Here is an 11,971-nt window from a genome sequence, read left to right on the forward strand (position 1 = left end):
ATAGGGTCGCTATGAGTCCCAAACTACTCAACGGCACATAACAACAACAACAACAACTATTATTGTAGTGGTGTCTGTGTCTTCCTTCAAATCTGTTACTTTGTTTTACATATTTTGCAGCTCTGTCATTCAGTGTGTCATTATTAATGAATGATATGTTCCTTTATTTTATTGACAATCATAATATAATGCCCTTCCTAATTTCTTATAGTGACTTTTACTTTGAAGTGTATTTTGTCAGAGATTAATATTCCTGCTTTTTATATTGCAGTTTGCTTGATATATTTTCCTGCACTTTGATGTTTAGTCTATTTTTATTCTTGTGTCTCAGGGGTGTCCCTTTTTGGCAGTATACTTATGAGTCTTGTTTTATTATTCATTCTTGCTACTCTTTTTCTTTTAACTGGTGCATTTAATCCATTCATTTTCAATATAATTATCTATAGGCAAGCTTTCATATTTTGTTGCATTCTTTTTTGTGATGTTGCTGTTTTCTTTGGTCCAACTACTTTCTTTTGCTGTCTCATTTTGAAGAACTTCCTTTGGTGTTATTAGATACCATTAAGTCAACTATGACTCAAAACAATCCTATGAACAGTGGACCTTAACCTTGTGCTATCCAGTGCCATCCTCATCATCCTGGCTATACCTGAGCCCATTGTTTCAGTCACTACATCAGTCCATCTAGTTGAGATTCTTCCCCTTTACTGATCCTCCACCTTTGCAAGCATGATGTCTGTTTCCAAGGATTGGCCCATCTAACAACATGCACAGAATATGTAAGATAAAGCATCGGCATCCTTGCCTCTAAGGAGCACCGTGGTTGTACTTTCTCCAAGATATTTTTGTTCTTATATCAGTCCATGAAATATTCATTACTCTTCTTCAACATTACAACTCATAGACTCGAGTTCTTCTTTCATCCTTAGTCATTGTGTAATTTTCAGCTACATAACAAGTAATAGAAAAGACAATTACTTGAATCAGGCAGACCTTTGATTTAAACAGACATCATTACTCATTAACACCTTAGAGAAGGCCTTAATAATATTTTCTATCCAATATAATACATCTTTTAATTTATATTTTTTGTAATGTTGGTCATATTTTCATGAATAGTTTCTGCTTTCCTAAGAATAACCTGATTTTACCAAGAACTTTTTAAGTTGTTTTTTCAGAGTTTTATCTTCACCATCCAATTACCTTCTTACTTGTGTTATTTCTGCTGAGAAAGTAGAACTTAGTTTTATTGGTTCTCCTTTATGTCTAACTCTTAATTTTTCTTGAGCTGCTTTCAGAATTTTATCCTTACCTTTGGTTTTGGAGAATTTTTTTTTCTTTTGCTTTGTCTTAATGTTTTTATTTTGGGATATTTCCTGTCTGAGGTTTTATTCCTGCTTCTCAAATGCACATTTTCTCATGATACTGGAAAAGTTTTCTTTCAGTAAATCTTCCACAATTTCCTCAATGCCTTTCCCCCCCTCTTCCTATTCTAGAATCCCAGTTGTGCATATATTGTTTCTCTTTATGGTATCCCATGTAATTCTTATGCTTTCTTCATTGTCCTTCTTTGCTTATGCTTTTAACTCTAGCAGATTAGTAATGAGTGTGTTGTCTTCTATTTCACTGATTCTGTCACATTTCTTCAGTTCTACTCTTTTGTTCTTTGAAATATTGAGAACTTTGAAATGTTGGTCTTATTTTTCAATGGTTTCTAGTATTCTTTTCGTTTTATCTGCTTTGTTTGGTGTTGGGTTTTAAATTCTTCTAGATTTTTGCTTATAGAGTCCTTTAATTCTTCATACTCTTCTTCCATTCTGTGAAAATACTTGACCATCTTTCTTCTGAATTCAACCTCAGAGAATTCTATCAATATTTCTTCCTCTGGAAGATCTATTGATTCTATGTTTTGATCACTTTTTTTTAGATGTCCTGTTTTGGTGTTTATCTGATGTCTGTTGTTTCCGGGACACTGTAGCAGTGTAGTGATTTTGTAACTGTGGTGTGGGTTTTGTGGTGTGTGTGTGTGTGTGTGTGTGTGTGTGTGTTTTAAATTCCTTTCTTCTGCTGTGTGTATGATAGCTGATGATGTGTCCATGTAATTATGGTGTTACTTGTGTAGTGACATTGATTGGGGAGGTGGGAGGATAGTCACAGTTGCCACTGAATGTTGGTCAATGGAATAAGTTCTGGTCTTTACTCAGATGAGATATGTGATCACTCTAGTAGTGAGACTTGCACCAAATGTGGTGCAGGAACTGGTCCACATTTGCTTTAGTGAACTGTTGCCTTTCCCTAATATCAGTTAACAAAGGAAGTTTTTTAATTACTTGTGCAGTGTGCCAACTGAGTCATTGCATTTCTGAATCACTGATTATGTGTGAGTCAGATACTCTCTGCAAATCAATCACTAAACTACTGCACCTGCAAGTGACCGGCAATCTCTAGCATGGCTATGAGTCACAGGGTGGCAGATGACTGTAGCTTCAGGCTGCTAGACCCTGAGTCATGGCTAGTTGTGGCATGATTACTCTATGGGTGAGCGACTATGAACAGGAATCATGATAAGATCCCAGGTTGTAGCTAGATGCTGCTTATTGAGGGCCTAGTGATGGTAATGACTTGGGCATTTCACAGATGTCCCTCAGCAAATCCAACCAGTGTTTTCTGGGGTCCCAGGGTCTTAGGACCACGGAGGTGGGTGGAAGGAGAGGGTGATAGACTGGCATCAGGCATGGTGGTTATCAAGATTATCAGTGAAGGAGTGCACACTTTTACAGTAAAGTTGGTCATGTTTTCTGCGAGCTTCACACACTTCACCTAATGGAGCTTTCCCAGAACCAGATTCAAATGGTACTAGACTGCTTGCTGAACGAGGAGGGTGGGGGCCCTAATCATTTAGATGTGTGGTCCTTCAGTGGTCCTCAGCTAGTAGAACAAACAGATATGTCTTGGAATAAGTGCAACTAGGGTGCTTCTTGGAGGCAAAGATAAAGTTTTGTCCCACATAATTTGGACATGTTGTTAGGAGAAGCTATTCGTGGAAAGAGACATGCTTGGAAAGACGGAGGGTCATTGGACAAGAGGAAGAACCCTCCCCTTCCTACCAATGAGATAGATTGACAGAGTGACTGCAGCAATGGGCTCAAGTATGTCAGAGATTAGGAGAATGGCACAGAATAGAACAGAGTTCACACATATGTTGTTTATCGGGTCTCTCTGAGCCATACTTGACTTGATGACACCTAATAACAGCACATATATGTATAAGCATATGCAAATGTAACTCTTAGTGGTAGGGAGTTGTGCTGCCAACACAAGGCAGGCATTTTGAATCCACCAGCTGCTTCATGGGAGTAAGACGGTCATCCTTGATCTTCAGTACTTTAAGGGGATTTTAGGGAGCAGATTTGCCTAGTGCAATATGAAATATCATTTTCTTGTGTGTTTTATATAAGGAGTGGTATTGGTGCAAAGTACCACATAAGAAAGACCAAGGCATTTGGTATACCTGCAAATGGAGACATTGTCACTTCAGTTAACATCAAATTATCAAAAAATGAAGTACTTATTTTAGGTCAAGCAGTGCCTCAATGTACAGGTTTGTTGGGTTTTTTGTTTGTTTTTTTTTTAGCACCTGACAGGTAGAACGATTATAATTATGTTATCAAGTTTGTTTTTACCTTCATCACATTACTCAACAATAGACCAGCACCTTATCTTTTTAGATTCGTATTTTAAACTCCAAGAGTCACTTGATTCCTGAAGACTAGAGGATGCTAACATAAGAGCACTTGAAAACTCACTGCCTTCACATTGAATCTGGCTCACAGTGACCCTCCTTCGGGCTGTAAATTTTATGGGAGGAGACTGCCCATCCTTCTCCTCTACAGCTGCCAGTGGATTCTAATTGCTAGAGACATATAACCTTTTGGTTAACAGTGCAAAATCCTACACACTAGTCCACTAGCACCTTAATGTGAAATTTACATTCGTAACTCTTGGCGTAGGTAAGTGGTTCTAGAATGGTATTTCCAAATGTGGTTTCTCTTAGATAATTTTGAAGAATATGAAAGGAAAAGAGAATCACTGTGAATTAAATTTTAGATTCATATTGCTTGTTCCCAAGTCCTGGAGTTCACTATCTGGCTCTCATTATCACATGGTCTCATGACAGTTTTGACTTGCTCATTAACAAATTAAATCATAATTGTGAGCCAAGTCTACACATTTAACTGGTGTGAAATGGAGATAGAGGTTTGCATGATAGGCTAGTTTATTTTATTTAATGCACATTTAAAGAGAAATGAAAATTTTTATTAGTAAAGTTAGAAGAAAATCCCTCATTAATAGTAATAAAAGTCCAAGAATTTGAACAAATGCAAAGGTTTTGCTTAATTAAACACAGTGTCTTCAGGACTCAGATTTGCTTCAAAACAAAAAGGGAAGTGATCATCTCATAAATAAAATGCTGGGTCTTCAGAGCAAGAAGAATATAAAACATAATTTGTATTTTCTTGCTCTTGTTTTGTCTACACACCTTTCACAAGAAAATACTTAGTCTCTGATATGTGCTTTGATTGCCAACAGTGATACAGTCTGGATCATACCATACACTGAGGACCAGAGAAACAACATTGACTGGAAATAAATTACTGTCAAGATTTGTCAAGTTCACTTGAACTTTGTAGTATAGCTTGAGACTTTGATTTTCTTATTTGTTCTCCTAACCCTTATAAACTTCAGAAACCAGACCAATGAGACAAGGTCTCATTGACCTTGGGTTAAACTAACTTTGGAAATGTGAAAGGCTCCCAGGAAGCACTAACTCAGGAACAGATCCAATACCGATTGGCACGTTTTATTAATAGACTCAATGCTTACTGTTTTATGCACACAATATGGAGGACAGCTATCTGGCCAACTGATTGGAAGAGATCCATATTTATTCCCATTCCCAAGAAAGGTGATCCAACAGGATGTGGAAATTATGAAACAATATTGTTAATATCACACGAAAACAGAATATTCCTAAAGATTATCCAAAAATTAGCTGGAATAGAACATTGGAAAAGAATAGTCACAAGTTCAAGCTGGATTTAGGAGTCCTTGGAACCGGGGATATCATTGCTGATGTCAGATGGATCCTGTCTGAAAGCAGAGACTACCAGATGAATGTCTGTGTCAGTCATCAGATCAAGGCAGCAGCTGCTTGTCTTCCCTCACTCCCTTTACCATATCCCTTCACTTCCGGAAACATGGCCTCTGGTGTGGCTGTCTCTGATGGTGTCATCTAGGCGTTCAATGTCATGAAGGTGCACAAATCATCAACACCAGAGGAGGTAAGGAAGCGCAGGAAGGTGGTGCTCTTCCACCTGAGTGAGAACAAGAACATCCCTCTGGAGGAGGGCATGAAGATTCTGGTTAGAGATGCCAATTAGACTGTCAATGACCCCATACCATCTTTGTCAAGATGATGCCAAACAAACGTGCCTCTACGCCCTGTATGGTGCAACCTATAAGACCGAGGAGAACAAGGAGGAGAGGCTGGTGTTTATCTCTTGGGCCCCCGAGTGTGCACCCATTAAGTGTAAAATGACCTATGCTAGCTCCAAGGATTCCCTCAAGAAAAAGCTGACAGGAATAAAACATGAATGGCAAGCAAACTTCTATGAGGAGGTCAAAGACCGCTGCACCCTGACAGAGAAGCCGGGGTGGGGTAGTGTTGTCTCTCTCTGGAAGGCAAGCCCCCGTGAGACCCTTCAGCCCCCTGCCTGGAGTATCTGGCAGCCTGAGACCTGCCCATGGGGGCTTTAGGCTGCCCCATTCTTGCCAGAACAGAGAGGCTGGAGGGATTCCAGCAGAGGGAGGGCACTCTCTTCACCCTAGTTGCCAAAAAGTCCTCCACCCCCTGGACTTTCCTCCTCCCTCTGCCCCTGATGGTTTTGGCCATCCCAAATAGCTTTTGATCTTCTGGTTCCTCTTGGGTTCAAACAGACCAAGATCCCGCAGGCACCCCAGTTTAAGGGGTACAGATATTTTCTAATGACATCCCCACTCCTGACTTGTTCATTTTTATTTCCAAGCTGCCAATTTCTAACTGCAATAGTGACTCTGTGCTTGTTTGTTTAGTTCTGTGTGTAAATGGAATGTTGTGGAGATAACCACGCTAACTGATTCCCATCCTCTTTTCCCCTGGTCATGCCCACCTGAGTCAGGGCCACCCAGGAACCTTCCACTGAAAAGAGCAAACAAACAGAATAAACCGATAATTAAACAGTGCACGAATTTAAAAAAAGAAAAGTGTCTGCGTTTTATTGACAATGCAAAGACATTTGACTGTGGATCACAACAAACTATGGTTAACACCGAGAAGAATGGCAATCCCAAAACCCTTAATTGTACTCATACAAGCTGTTGGAGGATATCAAGAATATGAATTTTGAAGAATGTTCTCATCACCCTACTACTGGGTCCAAAATCTGCTGCAATGTCCATACAGATCTCATAGAGCTATACCTATAGTTCTGTGATTTATTAAAGAAGTGAGCAGGTTACAATTCAGGTTGTCAGTAGGACACAATTTCTCAGTCAGGATAGGCTCCCAAGCATGCTCACAGACCCTGCAGCCTTCAGGGTTGCAGTTTTATGTCAGTGTCACTAAGCTCTCTTACTGCTGCCAACTGTGGCTTCTTCACTCCCCCTATGCCAAGTCCTTCAGCAAGCTTAGATTAAAGCCATTGGGTATGGCTCCACTGAGCAGCAATCCCAAGCCAACTCTGTAACAGTAGGCCTCTGGAGCTTTCATGTGGCCACTAGTACTTCTGCGTAGGTCACAGTTTGACAGAACTGGGAAATCTCTGGTCCTGAAGGAGATACACTGCATTTTCTGCTTCTTTTCTTCCTGGTTTTGAGAATTCCCTCTTCTGATGGTGAACCTGCTCAGTTTAAATCTAGTGGGATGGGTAAACTGACCAATCTCATCATGAGTCATTTCTACACACCCTATTTGGTTTCCCCAGCTAGCCATGTGGTAAAAGACAAAGATAATGAGTAGGAAATTCATTTTGAGCCATTAATCCTCTGTACAACGAGATCTAAGTAAAATCAAGTCCTTGACAACCTCAAATTTTTCTCCTTCTTCCATGATGTTGCCTTCTGGTCCAACGTTGAAGAATTTTGTTTTCTTGATATTGAGATGGAATCCGTATTGATCTTCTTCCTTAAATGCTTCAGAGCTTCTTCACTTTCTGCAAGCAAGCTTGTGCCATCTGCATAACTCAGGTTGTTAAAGAGTCTTCCTCCAATTCTGATGTCACCTTCTTCTTCATTTAGTCCTGCTTCTTGAATTATTTGCACAGCATAAGTACTAAATAGGTGAGGAGAGAGGGTACAACCCTGATGCATACATGTCTTGCTTTTAAACCACAGATTATTCCTTGTTCTGTTCAGACAATGGCTTCCAAGTCTATAGTTTTGCATGTGCACAAGTAAGCCTTCTGGGATCTCATTCTCCTCAGTGTTATCCACAATGTGTTTTGATCCACACAAATTCCTTTACATAGCCAATAAAGTATAAGTGAACATCTTCCCGGTATTCTCTGTTTTAAGCCAAGATTCATCTGATATCAGCAATGATGTGCTTTTTTACCCCATGGCCTCTTTTGAATTCCTGTGTAATATGTAATTTAATTTCTTGACTACCTCTACAAGGGGTGTTGGTTGTGAATAAAAGTAAAACTAAATCCTTGACAACTTCAATTTTTTTATATTTATCATGCTAGTGTTTACTGGTCCAGTTGTGAGGAATTTTGTTTTCTCTATGTTGAGGTGTAATACATACTCAGAACCAGAGTCTGGTCTTCATCAGTAAGTGCTCTAAGACGTCTTTGTTTTCTGCAAGCAAATTTTTGTCATATACGTGTTACAGGTTGTTAAGGAATCTTCCTCCAAAAATGACACCCCATTCTTTTCCCGCTGTATAATCAATCCCTTTTCTCTGATTATTTTCTTAGCAAACAGATTTGGTGAGAGCAGTTCTGCTTTTTAACACATGATACCACCTAGAGTTGAACTTGAATACATGGATTTGAGGTGACAGATTTGAGGGAGGGTTTTAATTTTTTAGTTGTGAGGAGAGAGGTCCACCCATGCCAGTGGAAGTTGGCCTAGGTCACAGCTGTGTAAAAAGGAATTGAAACTATGAGGGAAGCAACTCAGCTGAGAGTGAACAAAAATAAGAAATGAAGATGGTAAGGAAAATGGATTATAATTTCTTTCAGATTTTCATTTCAACGAAGGGAAGGATATTTTGAACTTGAGTTTATCTCTGTTGAATGAAATGGGAGGACATTCAGAATTGCCAAGCTTGGACCCTCTTCATTGTCTTATTTAGACTTGTGATATGAACTCTGGCAAGTCAGTCTGGATTTCCTGATTGTGCTTCAGGGACAGAAAATGGAATGGGAGTTGAATTTCTTGTTTTAATGAACTTGTGTTTTTTAAATTAACTTGATACACTGTCAGGAATAATTTCAGGAGCTTTAGGGAAGTAATAGGTAAAGTAAATGTATTGTAGTGGATTTAAAAGGAGAAAATTATTAATACTGGAAGAATGTCCACAAAAGTGGAAGCCCGAATAATATACTATTGGTCTCTGACCAATGTGTCCTGACTTGCCTGGGACTGTCTTGGCTTATCTGTTACATAATTCTAGTGTGTGAAGGAGCACTGCTGTTGCAAGTAGTAAGTGCTTGGCTGTTAATCCAAAGTTTGGCAGTTTGAACCCACTTGGTGGCTCCATGGGAGAAAGAACTGCTGAAATGCTCCCATAAAGATTGTTTTTGTTATTGTTAGATATTGTTAGTTGCTGTTATGTCACATAGGACTCAGTGACCCTATGAACAATAGCACTGAATCCTGTCCTATCCGTGTTGTACCTCTAATATTACATCTATCTATGTTTACCTGTTGTTCATAAGGTTTTCAAAGAACTGTTATTTCAGAAGTGGATGGACAGTCCTGCTTCTTAGCCTTAATCTAGGAGCTCTGCTACAATCTGCCCACTGTGGGTGACCCTTCTGGCATTTGACACACCGCTGACATAGTTTCCAGCACCCCACTTATACTAGTACACTGGGCAGGCACACAAGTATTGTACTAATAAGAGCTAGAAAACTTTTTAGAAGTATTCTACTCCATCACATAAGGACACTAGGAATGAACCACAACTAACCACACCTCACAATAATCCCCATATGAGTAGAGGAATACAACAGCATGTTGTTAGTGCCCTCAAGTTTGCTGTGACTCACAACAGCTCTGTGACCAGGAGATGCAATCTTGCCTTATCATGCACCGTTTCCACAATCCTCACCATGTGCACATCTATTTGTGTAGTCACTGTGTGAAACCATCAAGTTGAGGGTCTTCCTTTCTCTGACTCTCCACCTTCCCCAACACGATGTCTTTTTTCAAGGATTGGCCTCTCCTAAAAACACGCCTGCACTATGTGGGACAGTTTTACCATCTGCCTCTAAGGAGTGCTTCCTTTAAGACAGACATATTTGCTCCTTTGGCGGTCCATGAGATGTTCATCACTCTTCTGCAACAGTGTACCTCAAAGATATCAATTCTTCTTCCATCATTCTTATTCACTGTCCAACTTTCAGATGTATGGGGAACAGTGGAAAAGACAATAGTTAGGATCAGGTGCAGCTTAGCCTTCAAACTGGAGTCCTTGTTCTTTAGCACTTTGAAGAGATTCTTGACAGCAGATTTTCCCAATGCCACATGTACTGAATTCTTGACTGATGCTACCATGGGCATAAATAGTAAATCCAAGTAAAATAAAATCATTACATAGTTGATAACTTCACTTTTTTCTTCAACTATTGTATAGTGACTTTTAAACCCTATTTTCCATACCAATGGATAAGAGATTATAAAACTTATAGTTAAGGGATATTTCAGTGTTCTCTGCTCATCTGCTACAGCTCCTTGAGGAGGATGAAAGGGTAGGCTTTGTAAGAACTGTGGACATTTATTATTATTATTATTATTATTATTACTATTTACTTGTAGATGGATATGCTTGATCTTCAGAATTAGCGCTCATGTACAATCTGCTCTCTTGTACTCCTGACTCAGAACAAAGCAGGGTCTCTTTCTCAGGAACAAGGCAGCAGTTTCCAACTAAAGGAGTTCTGTCCCTTATCATGAGGGAATATTAATCAGTTTCTGGAGATATTTTAATTATCAAAATGGGGGCTACTGACATAGTGAGTAGGGGTGCAACTAGACGTCTTAGCGTGCACAAAACAGTATTCCCTTAAAAAAAAAGTCAAAAATCTCAACAAGGCCAAGGTTAAGAAACACTACTCTTCTCTCTTTTTAAAAAAGTTGTTGTACATGCAACTACATATATCTAGTTCATCAGGGTGCAGGTGATAATGGTTCAGGAGATAGTTTCCACATGCAGTGATGAAAAAAGTATCAATTTTATCCTTTTAGCTTGTAGATTTGGGTGGTCTTTAGGTCTGGTTTATCAGCCCTCCTGGATGTGAAATGAGCTGCCTGGTATTATTTCATAAAATCTTTCTTAATTAGATTGTCCAGAATTTGTTTCTCTTGTTTACCACCAAGAACACTGGTTGATGCTGAATAGTTTAATCAAAATCCATTGCCATCAAGTTGATTCCAACTCATAGCTAGTTTTGATTAGAGTAGATTGGCTCCACAGGATTTTTTTGACAGTGCCCTTAATGAAATCAGATCACCAGGCCTTTCCGTGTGGTGCTACTGGGTGAGCTCAAACTCTTAGGTTAGCAGGTGAGAGCAAACTGATTGCACTACCTTTGTTGTTAGGTGTCATTAAGTATGACTCCTAGTGACCCTGTGAACAAGTGATCTGAACGCTGTCCTATCCTGTGTCATCCTCACAATCTCTGACACACTCAAGCCTATTGCCACAGTCACCATGCCAACACACCTGGTCAAGAGTCTTCCTCTCTTTTGCTGCCCCTCAACCTTCCCAAATACGATGTCCCTTTCCAAGGAATAACCTCTCCAAGCAATATGCCCAAAGTATGTACTACCTTGAGGGGGAGGGGAACCAATAAAATCAACCCACTACCTTGTAGTTGATTCCAACTCATAGTGACCCTGGTTGTGTTAATAAAACCTTTGTTTTAATTTTTAGTGCCATCTTAACACTTATCACCTATTTAAATTATATGTCTCCTACACTGAGGTGAAGTACCACTACATAATTTTGATTTATGTAATTCTCTGCGTTGGCCACATAGGTAGATATTTGGTCTCATTTTTTTTAAAAAAAAAAGATGACCCAACAGAATGTGGAAATTATTGAACAATATCTTTAATATGACACGAAATGAAAAGCAATATTTAAAAACCACTGGAATAAGGGAGTTCTGGTGGCCTAGTGGCAAGAACTGCACTGCAATCCTGGAGGAGCACAGTTCTGATTGACCAGATGCTTCACCGGAGAAGGAGGGGCAATCTCCTGTGCCAGTTGGATCAGACTTGACGGTACACCACAAGGGGGGAAAAATGCCTAGAACAGCATATTGAAAGAGAACGTCAAGAAATTCAAGGTGAATTCAGAAGTTGCCATGTCAGGTGGGATATCATTGCTGATGTCAGATGGATCTTGGTTGAAAATAGAGAATATAAAAAAATGTTTACTTGTGCTTTATTGACTGTTATTGTTATGTGCCGTCGAGTCACCTGCGACTCACAGCGACCCTATGTACAACAGCCCTAAACCCTGCTCTGTCCTCTACCAATCTCATTGTCTCTGACACACCCACTCTGATTACCCCAGTCACTGAATCAATCCACCTCTTCCTCTCCTGTGCTGTCCCCCCACCATCCCAAGCATGACGTCTTTCTCCAAGGACTGGTCCCTCCTTGCAACATGTTTAAAGTATGTTAGACGAAGCCTCAG

At 39.7% G+C, this 11,971-nt stretch overlaps 1 pseudogene; it reads right to left on the reverse strand.

Annotated features, from left to right (window-relative positions):
• Positions 1-6,128: 6,128 nt before the first annotated feature.
• Positions 6,129-11,971, reverse strand: part of LOC102851303 — a 72,159-nt pseudogene continuing 66,316 nt past the window's right edge.

This window comes from Elephantulus edwardii, unplaced genomic scaffold, assembly GCF_000299155.1.
Source record: "Elephantulus edwardii isolate Elephantulus edwardi_28Jun2011 unplaced genomic scaffold, EleEdw1.0 scaffold00108, whole genome shotgun sequence".
In the NCBI taxonomy this organism is placed as follows: Eukaryota; Metazoa; Chordata; class Mammalia; order Macroscelidea; family Macroscelididae; genus Elephantulus; species Elephantulus edwardii.